The following is a 12,010-nucleotide window of genomic DNA, read 5'->3' as shown; positions in this document are numbered from 1 at the left end:
AGGTCTGATTTTGTTAGGCGATCAAGGGATATTTCGTTGATAACCGCTTGGTAAATAATTATTCCAGCTTTTGTTGAAACAGTTTTTCCAACTAATATTCTGCGTGTTCATGTTTCAGACTGCATACGTTCTGGGTGAATTTTTTTATGCAAATCATATTCTCATTATAGCACGGATAATGCTGCACGCAAGCAGAAAATAACGTTATTATTTAAATTGATATTTTGTGCGTGTTAGTGCTTTAAGGGCAAGAGAACAGTAATGCTTGATTTATGTTTGCGCAGTACAGGTATTACGTTGTCTAAAACTATAAAAAGGCCGCTATAGGCATTAAGTGTCTAGAGCTTCAACTGGACACTGTTGTAGGTGCTACCCAGATAAAGCAACTATACGTTTCTTCAGACCTTAAAATTAAAAGGTGGCGCACTGACGCTGCGCTACTTCGGAATGAAAACGACGCGCGACCATTACCATTTGGAACAAAAACACAAGCATCATAAGAGGTGATTTGAATTTTCTTTCAGCAAAAAACAAAAACACAAAATCAGCTGTTAATAAAACAATGCATAACAATAATGGCAGAACGAGAAACCATTGCGCGCTCACAGGGATGAACGTTAGCGCTGAAATTGTTACATCCGAAATGCAATGAGCCACATGATAAAAGGCTCTACGCCAGCTTTGGTTTGCTACGAGAAAATAAGGTTTGAATTGAATGCTTGGATATTGCACAAATCTCTAAAACAGAAAGTGTTTATTTACGCTGTTTTTGTAGGCATGTGTGCCTGCGTTTACGCAGTTTCCGACCGTGCAATTGTTCCTGCCGCTGCAACCCTGTGGGCGCTTGTTCTGTGTCCGAATTGTGTACGGGAGTGTGTAGGGAGAGTAGGTCGTGTGTGAGTGCATGTGCTGTGTGCACGAGGATGGACTTGCGACTGTGTGCGCCACAATGCGTATGCTTGTTTACTGGGTGTGTGCATTGCGCTTAATGTTCGCTTCCGTCTGTCCGTGACGTGCATGTGAGTTGGTTTGCGCCAGTGTGTGCAGACGTGTATATAGCCAGTCTGTTTACCTGCAATCTTTTCTGTGTGCACATATGCTGCCAGAGTTTACGTGTTTGGCTATGCGCGTGCGCGTGCATGTGTGCGTGCGTGTGCGTGCTTGCGTGCGTGCGTGTGTGTGTGCATGTGTGTGTGCGCGCGCGTGTGCCACGCGCCCGTCTGCGTACGTGCATGCGTGCGCGTGCACGTGCACGTATGTGCGTGTGTTTGTGTGTGCGTGCGTACGCGTGTGTGTGTGTGTTTCTGTGTGCGCGTCTTTGCGCGCGAGTTCACGCGTGCGTGGTGGTGTGCGCACGTGTGTGTGCGTGTGCGTGTGTGTGTGTGTGTAACCATGCGCGTGCGTGTGCGTGTGAGCATGGCTGCGTGGGTACTTACTTGGGTGCACGTGTCTCTGTGTGTGCGTGCATGTGTGCGCGTGCGCGCCTGACTGCGAGTGAGCGTGGCGTGTTGTGTTTTTCCGTGCCATATCTTGGAATACAGGGAGATAGAAAACCTGCGTTGTGAATGTATTATATAAGGTGTGCGGTAATTTCGCAGTGTGAGCCATCATTCACACAGCCGTCACCTTCTCCGTCACGGCACCGTCACGTCAAGAAACCGCCACGGAGGCGTAAACGAGTAGCGTTCGTAATGGAGCTCTCCGTCAGATTACAGGGTAACCTGCCTAGTGATCAGTTTACCTAGAATTGAGCGTTTTTAATTTGAAAAGTAGAGAACATGGTTTGTACTCACTTTTCGCCTAATTTAGCCGTAAAAATTTGTTTTGTGATTAGCTGGTTAGCGCGGGGCACTGTCCCGTCACGTTGACGTGACGGAAACGTAGAGCTCGGCCTCCCGTCACCGTCGCACCGTTTTCGGCGAGAAATCGGCCGAAAAACGGCGCCCATGACGGAAGACAGTGACGTGACGGTGACGTTACGGGGTTAAAAACGGCTTTGGGAATGAGGGCTGGGAAGATAGCCTCAGTTATCCACGAAACTTGCCGGAGGTCGCCGAGGGTGGCTTTGACCGCTACCCACGACCGACCGTAACTGCTACAATGAATGAGATACGCTGAGAGCCATTAGGAAGCTAGTCCAGGCAGAACTTCTGCTGGCCCCCTGGCTGTCTCCGCACGACCCGAAAGTTTGCTTACGAGCTTGCAAACAAAGACGCCGCACTTTTCGAGTTTTCTGAGAAAAGCGTAGAACCACTTCAGCGTTTATAATTTTAACTAGATAAGTTCGACGCTTCGGAGTACCAAGGAAACATATTCCATGCACTCAACCGGTTGCGGCATGCCTTGAACGCGCCGAAGGTTCCCGACATGAACGTTACAGCCAAGACTTAAAAACTAAACCGCACCTGATAATTGATGTAGTGTATGTTAACCAGTCCCTGTATCAGTGCGAAGTGAGGCCACTACGGAAAAGGAATAAATACCTTGGTAATCCTAGGTTAATAAATGTGACAGGGAAAGAGTTTTACGTTCCTAATACCCTGGATGTGGTGTGGATGTTAATAAACATTCGCTTCAAAGCGCGGAGGCGTTCGCCCAGATAGCTTCATTACGAAGATTCAGCTGTGTTGCTTCAAATTAAGCACAATAGTATTTATACAGCGTTTAAGGAAACCGGCTAGTTTGAGTAAGGAATCTTAGAGTAAGGAATTTTAAAGCTGCTGCTGCTATGCACGGTGCGTGTTCTGTTGCTATAGCATGTTACAGGCGTATGAGAAATGAAAAGATACTTTTAAATGCAGAGCATTTCTTTAACTCGCGATGTAACCCGGCGTTGGCGTGCCTCGGCATTCGCAACAGCCGTTCCAGGTGCGCCCTCTCCCCCACTCCTCCTCGCCTGCTCTCCGCTTCTCCTCGCGTGTTCTCTGCGTGCTCGGATCGCGTTCAGCAACAGGTGGGGCGCGCATGCGTCGTAGTTTGTCGCGGGAGCAACAACAGTTGTGGCGTGATCATGACACGGTCGTGCCGTGATGCGGCGGTTCTCGACGTTCGCTCTCGCTGTCAAGTTCTTTTGAACCAGATAATAAATGATGTCACGTGGTCACTTAATTACGACTCCTCATTAATTACGATAATAATTATAACAACAACAACAATAACAACCAACTGCTACAACTGAAACAACATTAACGTAACCCAACCTATTTAACGTCGTGCGCCCCCCCGAAAATGCTCTGCATTTGACCGTGCCCCTTGCGAGGGGGATGTTTCATAAATTTTTTTTAACATAACGGGAAATAATATTATATACAATTTGCAGTTTGATAAGACAGTTCTGAAATAAGTGTGGATAAGCTAGCAACCTTATCAATTACTCGATATGTAAGCACATTGCACCGGTGCCTGTAATATCAGCGTTCACATCTAGCCGCTGCCGCGTTTTATTCTCAGGAAACGTTAAAAAAACGCCACACATGAACTACTTTCTTCGGTGCTGGAAATATTACTTCATTTTATTATTTCTTGGTTTAATTCAAGAGTTCTACGTAGTATGTGAAAGAAAGAAACGACTCTGCGGATAGCTAGCAGAACAGGTAGATTTCGAGAAATGCAAAATTTTAGCTTTGAACAGAAGCTGCAGCCAAGTTCGCATCCAGTAGAAACAAGGAATATCAAAGGCGGGCGCACATATTACATACAATTTGCGAGGTCGGTATAATTGTATGAGTAGCCCAAATGCATGCGCCTGTGGGATCATATTGCTCTTCGGAAAGGGCGTGGGCGGAAAGAAGAAAAAAATGTTTCGCGCTTGGTCATCGCGTATCGGCCGAACCGGCCCAGCGCCAATACGAGCAACCTGCTTAGGGTGTCAAACTGTGTGTACGGTAGACCGTAGTAGTAGAGAGTCATAGCAGATCGGAAAAACGGTGCCGGTATGGCACGCGGTACCCGTTACCGGGCTGCACCGGGAAGGCTCGTTTAAATAGTTATAGCAGACAGTAAGAACCGGACACGCTACCGTGACTGGGAGCGTGACTGGAAGCGACTTGGGTTGTACGTCGTTTGGCAATTCTTAGTGAGTCTGTGGCACTTCCTGTGCGGAAATATTAGATTTCAGTTCTCAAAAGCGCTAAAGGCAGTATTCAAAATTATCCCACGGCCTTACGGAGATTTGAACGAGCAACTGCGTGAGTATGAAGCGGGCGGTCTACCTCTACTTCATCTCTACAGATGGCGGCAGCAGGCTCTCAGTACTAACGGTTGGCTGCTTCTAGTTTTTCGTTGTATTTAAAAGTCCCTCGCAATGACACCGCCTGTTCCTCACTCGGCGATTTGTAGACGGGCCCCATGTTGCTGTTGATACTAGTTATGTAGCCGGATTGTCTTTATTTTGCCTGAAAGAAACTACCGTACAATTGTTGCTCGACAACACAAGCCACGGCAGTTGGGTTTGGACCGTGTTTCACTTGCTGCTTGAGCTGTCAGATTCGCGCGTATTTTACTGGTTGCAACCTCATTTTTCTTAAACGATCTCATTTTTACAATCCGTTCGACTAGGCGTGAGGCAAGGGTACGTCTACCAAACTCTTCCAAAGCGGCCGTCCGCTTTGGAACGACGTGCGTGGTACGTCTCGGTACCGTCCACTCAAGTCGCACCGGTTTACGGTAGGGTTCTACGCACGCGCGGTGGCGCCCAGACGATAGACGTACCGTACCAGAACCGTTTCTCTGATCTGCTATAACTCTCTAGTATCTTTGCTTCCGCCTTTTAATCTTCCCTGCTATCTCCTGTCATGGAAATTAGTAGCTTATCAGTTGAAAACTGGCTGACCAAGCATTGTAAACTTTTGTCCATTTTATTCTTCTGAGAATGACTCAATTATGACAAGGATAATTTATTTAGGTATATTTTCGATTGCCTTTGCTTCCCAGTGAAAGTCGCGTTCTTCGCACATCCAGAACTGCTGTTTCAAGTTTGGTTAAGCCGATAATTGTGGAATACAGGACGAAGTGAAATCAAAATCAGGTACGAAAGACTCTAGAGCCCCTTGCTTCAAGAACAGTGTTTATACTTTCTTCATGTGTCACATTTATCGATGGTATTTTATAGAACTTACATTGTAATTAAAAGAAAAAACGTGAAAATATGAAATAACCAAGCACGAGTTTTTTAGGCGACGGCAAAAAATGTTGTGAATAGCCCAGCCGACACACCCAGTTGTAGACCTAATTAAAATAATGAATAAGGTATGTTAAGAACTTCCGATTGTGTCATTTTGTCACTACTCTATGAAACAAGCAATAAAGAATTGTTTTACATCCCTGCTTTTCAGACAAAAACCTACAACATGTGCTAGGGGCACAAAATACACTTTTCTTGTCAATGTTGGTACCTCGGGCCATCCCTTTTTATAGGAATACTGAAGTATAAATAGAGAAAAAGAGAACAGCAAACGGAAAGGCCGAGGGGTTATCTAGGCTTCGAGACCGGATTGCTACTCGGCACTGGGAAAGGGGTGTGCAGGGGATGAAAGAGGAGGCACGCAAAAAAAGGGGAAAGAAGCAGCCCCATGCACACATTTTAGTCCCTTTGCGGGCACTATAGTCTTTCGACTAAGCCTGTGTCCTTCATAAAACGCAAAAAGTGCTTGTGTTGCCTTCTGTGAAGTCGATGGTAGGGGTCGGTGTCCTAGAATAGCCTGTACTGTGAACAGTTAATTGTCCAATCGGTTGAGCTCGGCAACCAAAACACGTCTTTCTTATGAATACTGCGGGCAACGACAGAGCACATGTTCGATTGTCTCTTCCACCTCATATGCGTCGCAGTGGGCACTACAGGCTATCCCGATGACGAAGGACTAGGCTTTCGTGAAAGCCACTCCCCACCACAGCCTACAAAGTAAAGTAGAATGTGATCGAGATAGCCCACACTGAAGACGGCGCTGGAATGGACTCCACCGCCATTCTCCAGTGTTCCAGTACTCCAGTATTCCATTGAGTAATAGAGGTCCTGCAGGCGAACTGACGAAGCAGCCTTCCGGCATCAGTCCTTGAAAGCGGAAGCAGGATGATCATTTCACTGTCATGGCCTGTACGGGCGGCTGCATCAGCCGAACCATTGCCGGTTATTCCGGAGTGACTTGGCAGCCACTTAAATAAAATTTTATGGCCCTTTGTGACAGCCTGATGAAATAATTCTTAAATCTCTGTCACCAGTTGGTGCAAAGGGCGGTAACGAAAGGCTGCTCGGAAGCTTTGCAGGGTGCTTTTGCATTCGGTAAAAATTGACCATTTTTGGGGAGAGGCTTCCACAATGTATTGAAGAGCTTCACGTACAGCTGCAAGTTCAGGAACCATACATCTCGTGACATGGGCGACACGGAATCGAACATTGGTCGATTCTGGTGGTATAACCACCGCACCTGAAGTCATTGAAGGACAAGGGGTGGAGCCCCACTTTACAACCGATGAAGACCGTGCTCAGTTGAAGGATGCACCGGATGCTTTGTAATAATGCACAAAGTTTCTCTAGAAATGTTCAGATTTAACAGAACCACACTGAAGCAAAATAAAAAAACTGCACCGCAGATGATGCCAGGCTGTGCAAGGAGGCAGGATTGCAAAGCATGGGCACAGGAAAAGAAAGGGGACGATGAGTGCAAACTTTTAACAAAGATTATGTGATGGAGTGTGCAAATATATACCCCTGAACGGTGAAAAAAACAAACAAAAATATTTAAAGCAACGCACTCTACGCAGAAACACTTTATAGGTTGTATTCACTGACGCGGCTCGCATGCAGGCAGCCCTGCGTGTGCACTTCCAAGTATATGTCCATAGCGTCTGTGTTACGTTGGGCTGCACGAGAGGGCAATGGTTGTCCATGCTAGCTACACCTGTTAAAGCACAGCGCATGACAACAACAAGAGCCGTTTGATGTTACAAACTGTGCCCCGCCGAACGCAAAGTAATACCTAATGACAATTACTGTTCTGTGGAGCACCCTACAATCTATGTATCGCCAGATGCAGTTGAAATCATCCCACGACTAAGTAGAGGGGTAAAAACTTTAGAGCCTACCTATGCGTGCAAGTGCGTCGTAATGGACGGAGTCGCGTCCGTATGGTAGTGAAAGTGGACCTCACTACGAGGTCCATCACCTGTTCAAGGACAACAACAGAATTGTTGTTGCCGACAATTTCGCCATGGGGAAGCCAAACTGAAGTGAATTTTTCACAGGGTGCTTGTGATTGGCGAGTCCTTGTGCCAAGTGGAGAGTGTGCGAGCACAGCACGCCTCAGGACACGGCCTCGGATGCACTAGCTGCTACGCTACCATCGTATTTAAATCGGTATACGCGTGAAGCATTTATTCAAAACGATTATTTTGTCTTTGTACTCAGCCACATTTTAGAGGGAACTTGTGTCGACATCCATGGCAGCAGGCAACTGCAGCGTCGGCGTACCATCGACGTACCGTACGATAGTTCGTCGAACCGCTTTTGTTCGCAGCCGCAGTTTCATTCTCCGTTTACGCAAAGTTCACGAGCGCAAGGAAAGCACCACCACATAATTTGAGTGCACTTTATGGTATATTCGTTGAAATTGCGGCCAAAAATTGGGTTAAAACGGGGCATTCGACGCTCGCGGAGGTTTAATTTTGTGAGGTGCCGGCACAGCAGACACAGACATGGCGGTTTCCTATGTTGCCAAGCGAAGACATCGCCTGCGTAACTTTTCAGTGAATACCATCTGCAGCCTCAAGAATGTTAAATCCTTTTCAGAAAGCCCGATGGAGGGGTGGTGTCACACTCAGGCACCAACCTGCAAACTTTATCCACCTTGATGATTTCTTGTGTGCCTACTTTTGCGTTTTGCTATCATGAAGCATTTTTGAGAAAACAGTTTGCAGCCACATGTGCTGCAATACAGGGTGAAAAAATTTGCAGATACAATTTTTGGTGTTACAGGCGTGTTCCTGGAGCTCATCATTAATACGTCAGCTACACCGCCCGGCACACTGCTCGCAACATAAAAGCAGCATCTGATAGAAGTATTTTCTGCACAAAAAAAAGGTTTTTTGTGCTTCTTTGACTGACGAAATGTGCATTTGGATGTGACACTTGAACGTTTTGCAGGTTGGCGAATTTTTTCAGGGCAGAAAAACTATAGCACTGGCACGCACTCTGATTTTCTAAAATTGTGGGGTAAGCCATGAATGTACAAAATCTAGGCAATCTTACGTAGGCGTAATGAAGAATCTTGCGGAGGGACTTGCTCTAACAAAGTTTCTAGGCCAAAGTTTTCGTTACTGATCTCGGCTGAGAAGAGTGATACCGGAATTTAAGGGCCGTTCCGATGGCTCATTAAGACTAGTGGCCATTAAATGGGGGCGCAATTAGGACCCTATGAAAGCACAGGTTAGCAATGCAGCATTTCACGAGCGTTAAATAAAGCAGTATGTACTGGAAAAAGACGTTTGCTGCTTCTTGGCTGCTGTGCCCAGCATGTCTGATTACGGTAAAATGTAAAAGCTATGTCGGATGAAACCGAAAATGTCACGAGCATGTGAGCCTAGTTCCGGCCGTCAACGTGCTATTGACATCCTCAATTTCATCAGTGTTTTAAACCCCTCGCACTAATGCGTGAGTTGCAAACTAACAATACCCTAAGATTTTTATACAGCTTTTGCGCTTCACCGTAGCCAGATATGCTGGACAGAGAAGCCAAGGAGGAACAAACCTTTTCTTCAATTCCATTCTGGCATTCAAAACTCTTGGAAGGAGGCAGGGCTAACCTATGCTCCCCTAACGCATACTAAAGTTGTGCCCCTATTTAATGGCCACTACTTTTATTGAGCCATCCCGAATTCTTGTTTCGCTCCTCCCATACAGGGTTCAGTAGCGAAAACCTTGGTCAAGAAGCTTTGTAGGTGAAAGCAAGTCCTTCCAGAAAATTCCTCACCACATCCGCCTAACCTTGCCTAAATTTTTCATTTTCATTGTTTTGCCCACACCTTCAAAAACATCGGTGTGCGTGCAAGTGTTTAAATTGTTTTTTTCTGCCCCGAAAAAAGAGCCAAGCTGTAAAAAACAAAAGTTTCAGGCACAAATGCAAATTGCAGCTGCTTTAAAAATCACAAAAATTTATTCTTGTGGTAAGCAGCAACCGGGGCCGGCTGGCCACTGCGTTATTTGTAGGCTCCGGGAACCCGCCGGTAGTGCCAAAAATGGCCGTGACGGTTTCTTGGCAGTACATTGCAGCACGTGTCGCTCCAAATCGGTTTTTCGAAAAAGCGTCATGGTAGGAAATGGGGAAGGTTGGTTAAAGAGAGAAATTACCAAGGTGGAGAAAATTCGCAGTTTGGGAGCTGAGTGCATGTATTATCACCCCCTCCAGCGGGCTTCGTGAAAAGGAGTTAACATTTGTGGCTGTAAATTGTCCCTGCATTAAAAGCGGGTTGTCTTTAACTGATTGCCTTGCGGGAGTGTGCGTGTGTGTGTGTGTGTGCGTGTTTTGCACCATGCTGTGGGACGTACATTTGCATGCTTTCTGAAAAAAAAAGCCTTGTAGGAAGTTTTAACACTTGTCTTCCTTCTTTTCTTGTCATGGGTTCATTTTGTTAGCTATGTTTACAAGAATGCTTAACCAATAAGCACAGCTTCACACTCTCGTTAAAATGTCCCATTACTGTTGGGAGCACAACTACTTGCCACTGAAGTGGGATACAGATATTATTGAAGCAACTATTTATTTTGCTGGAGTACTTCCTAGAACCCTGTTCCTAAGTAAAGCACTGTTCGATGACACTTTTCTGTCTCAACGCATACGAACTACTCTGTTAGTGGCTGCCTTAGAAGTACTAAGCATAGGTAGCTGACTTCTGAAAGTAAATGTAAATATTCTGTGGCTGTCAGTTGTCTTGAAAGTAACCATGCTGTAAACTACATCTTGGTAAAAAATTACATTCAAACCTCATTATAATGACGTACAGTTAAACATGGATTTAATGAAATTGACAAAATTTGCATTTTTTTCGAGTTAAAGCTCGCGGGAATGAAGGAGAAACGGAATCAATATGCTAGGCATCAGTAATGCTGACTCACCATTGTTCAAGGACATATTTCACACTGAAAAACTGCGTGATTTGCGCTTGCTGCTACTACACAACCCTCGAAATCACAAAAGGTAACAAAGTACCATGTTTGCTTTTTGATACTTTTCGGTGCCTTGAGGCGTTTCAAGAACCAACCGTATGCTGAAAGGGCGCTTTTTGGCGAACTTCATGCTCTTCTCTGCAGCCAAAATCGTTGAAGGGATACTAGCTGGGAGACTGTACCGGACGGTGACGTTCTCCTTTCTCGCTGGCCGAGAAGGCATTCAAATTTGAAGGCTATCTTCAAAAGACGAACATTTCATATTCAGGAAGCAGGAATCATCAACGAACCCATACACAGATATGGGACACACGCGACTACACGCCGACAGGCAGGCCTAGCACCTAACCGTCCCCGCACTCACACGCGGAAACGTACTAGAGATTGCGGTGCGGACGAAATTCGCTAACTTAGTGCATTTTGCCAGCTGAGTTTTCTGAAAAAGGGCAAGAAACCTTGGCTCATCAGCATAGAGAATTCGTTACATCCAGGTTAACTGTCGCAACTCCTTCGTTACATAGAGGTCGCAAACCCATGTGCTTCAATGAAGGTGGAAATGAGGAATTCAAAAATTGCGTTCAATCTAGGCATTCGTTACGTAGAATTCGTTACATTCACGTTTAACTGTAGCATCGGGGCAGTAAATTATTTTGTTGGGTCCGATGTTCGTTGTAACAGTAGAGGTAAAAATTGGCAATTTGGCTGGTGCAAAAGTCCTTAATATAAAAATGCATTGTTATATTTCTATGCTTCGACCCACTTTTAATCCTTACTTGTCTCCTTATGGCATTCCAAACTTAATGGATCAAAACATGAGAACGTGAAAGAACCACCGAGCATTGACTGTTTGGCAAAACATGTTTGCGTTCTTTTTTATTGCCCACACACGAAAGGGCGTTTTCTACTTGTGCTGTTTTGGCCATCGCGATTTTGTTCAAGTTTGTTCAAAATCATGTATTATCTTTATTTTTTTAGTATGCTTTTGTATGCTAGCTTCTGAGTTTTGAGCCCCGTGCTTGCGAAATATTTTTTCATTACAGCTGATATAGCGCACGGCTGGCTGTGTCAGTTTTGTTATAAAAAGAAAGTGCCTCTGAATTTAAGCGTGGCCAACTAAAGTTCGTATTCAGTTCGCTGCCGCCGATAATTCACTATATTAGTGTTCCTTATAATGAAATTCATCTGTACCCCCCTGGGCATTTAAATATAGCTTACACATCTTAACAAAATAATATACACGGGGCTTTCACTTATACTTTACTAGAAAGTTAGTAAGTATATGTGCATGCGAATTAAATCTTAGTAGCACTACCACCATGCCAAATCTGCCCAAAAAATGTGCCCCTAGCATGAGCATGCTCTCCTCTTAAATTGTTTTATTGAATGTTCGGTCATTTCTGTTTGTTGATTTCGGTGTCACCACTACAGTGGGGTGGAATAATGGGTGCAAATTTGCCTCGTTAAATTCTCCAGAAGGGTATAAAAGGCCAATTGTTTGCACATTCCAGCCATCCAGCATAAAAATCTCCATGCCGGAACTGATGCCATCTTGGGCCGCTTTTTTCTTGTTATCTATACATAAGCAGAAAAAAATGTTCTGTGGGCTGCAATGTGCATGTACGTTCGCGGGAGCGATTAGCTGAAGTGCATTTGTTTAAACCTCACGCTGAATAGTCCAACTTAGGAGTACTTTATTTAAACAAATAAAATTTACTTTATAAAAAAGGTACATGAAGGTTTTAACATGAACTATGGTGACAGAATTGCCAGGAATTACTTTTCAGTATCATCAAAAACACTTTTGCTCTGTATCCTGTTGTAAAGAATGTAAGGAAGAATAAAAAAATTACCAAG

This window comes from Haemaphysalis longicornis, unplaced genomic scaffold (genome assembly GCF_048455015.1).
Source record: "Haemaphysalis longicornis isolate Haplotype H1 unplaced genomic scaffold, Haemaphysalis longicornis Haplotype H1 scaffold_4, whole genome shotgun sequence".
Lineage (NCBI taxonomy): Eukaryota > Metazoa > Arthropoda > Arachnida > Ixodida > Ixodidae > Haemaphysalis > Haemaphysalis longicornis.
Note: the sequence above shows the minus strand (reverse complement) of the source record.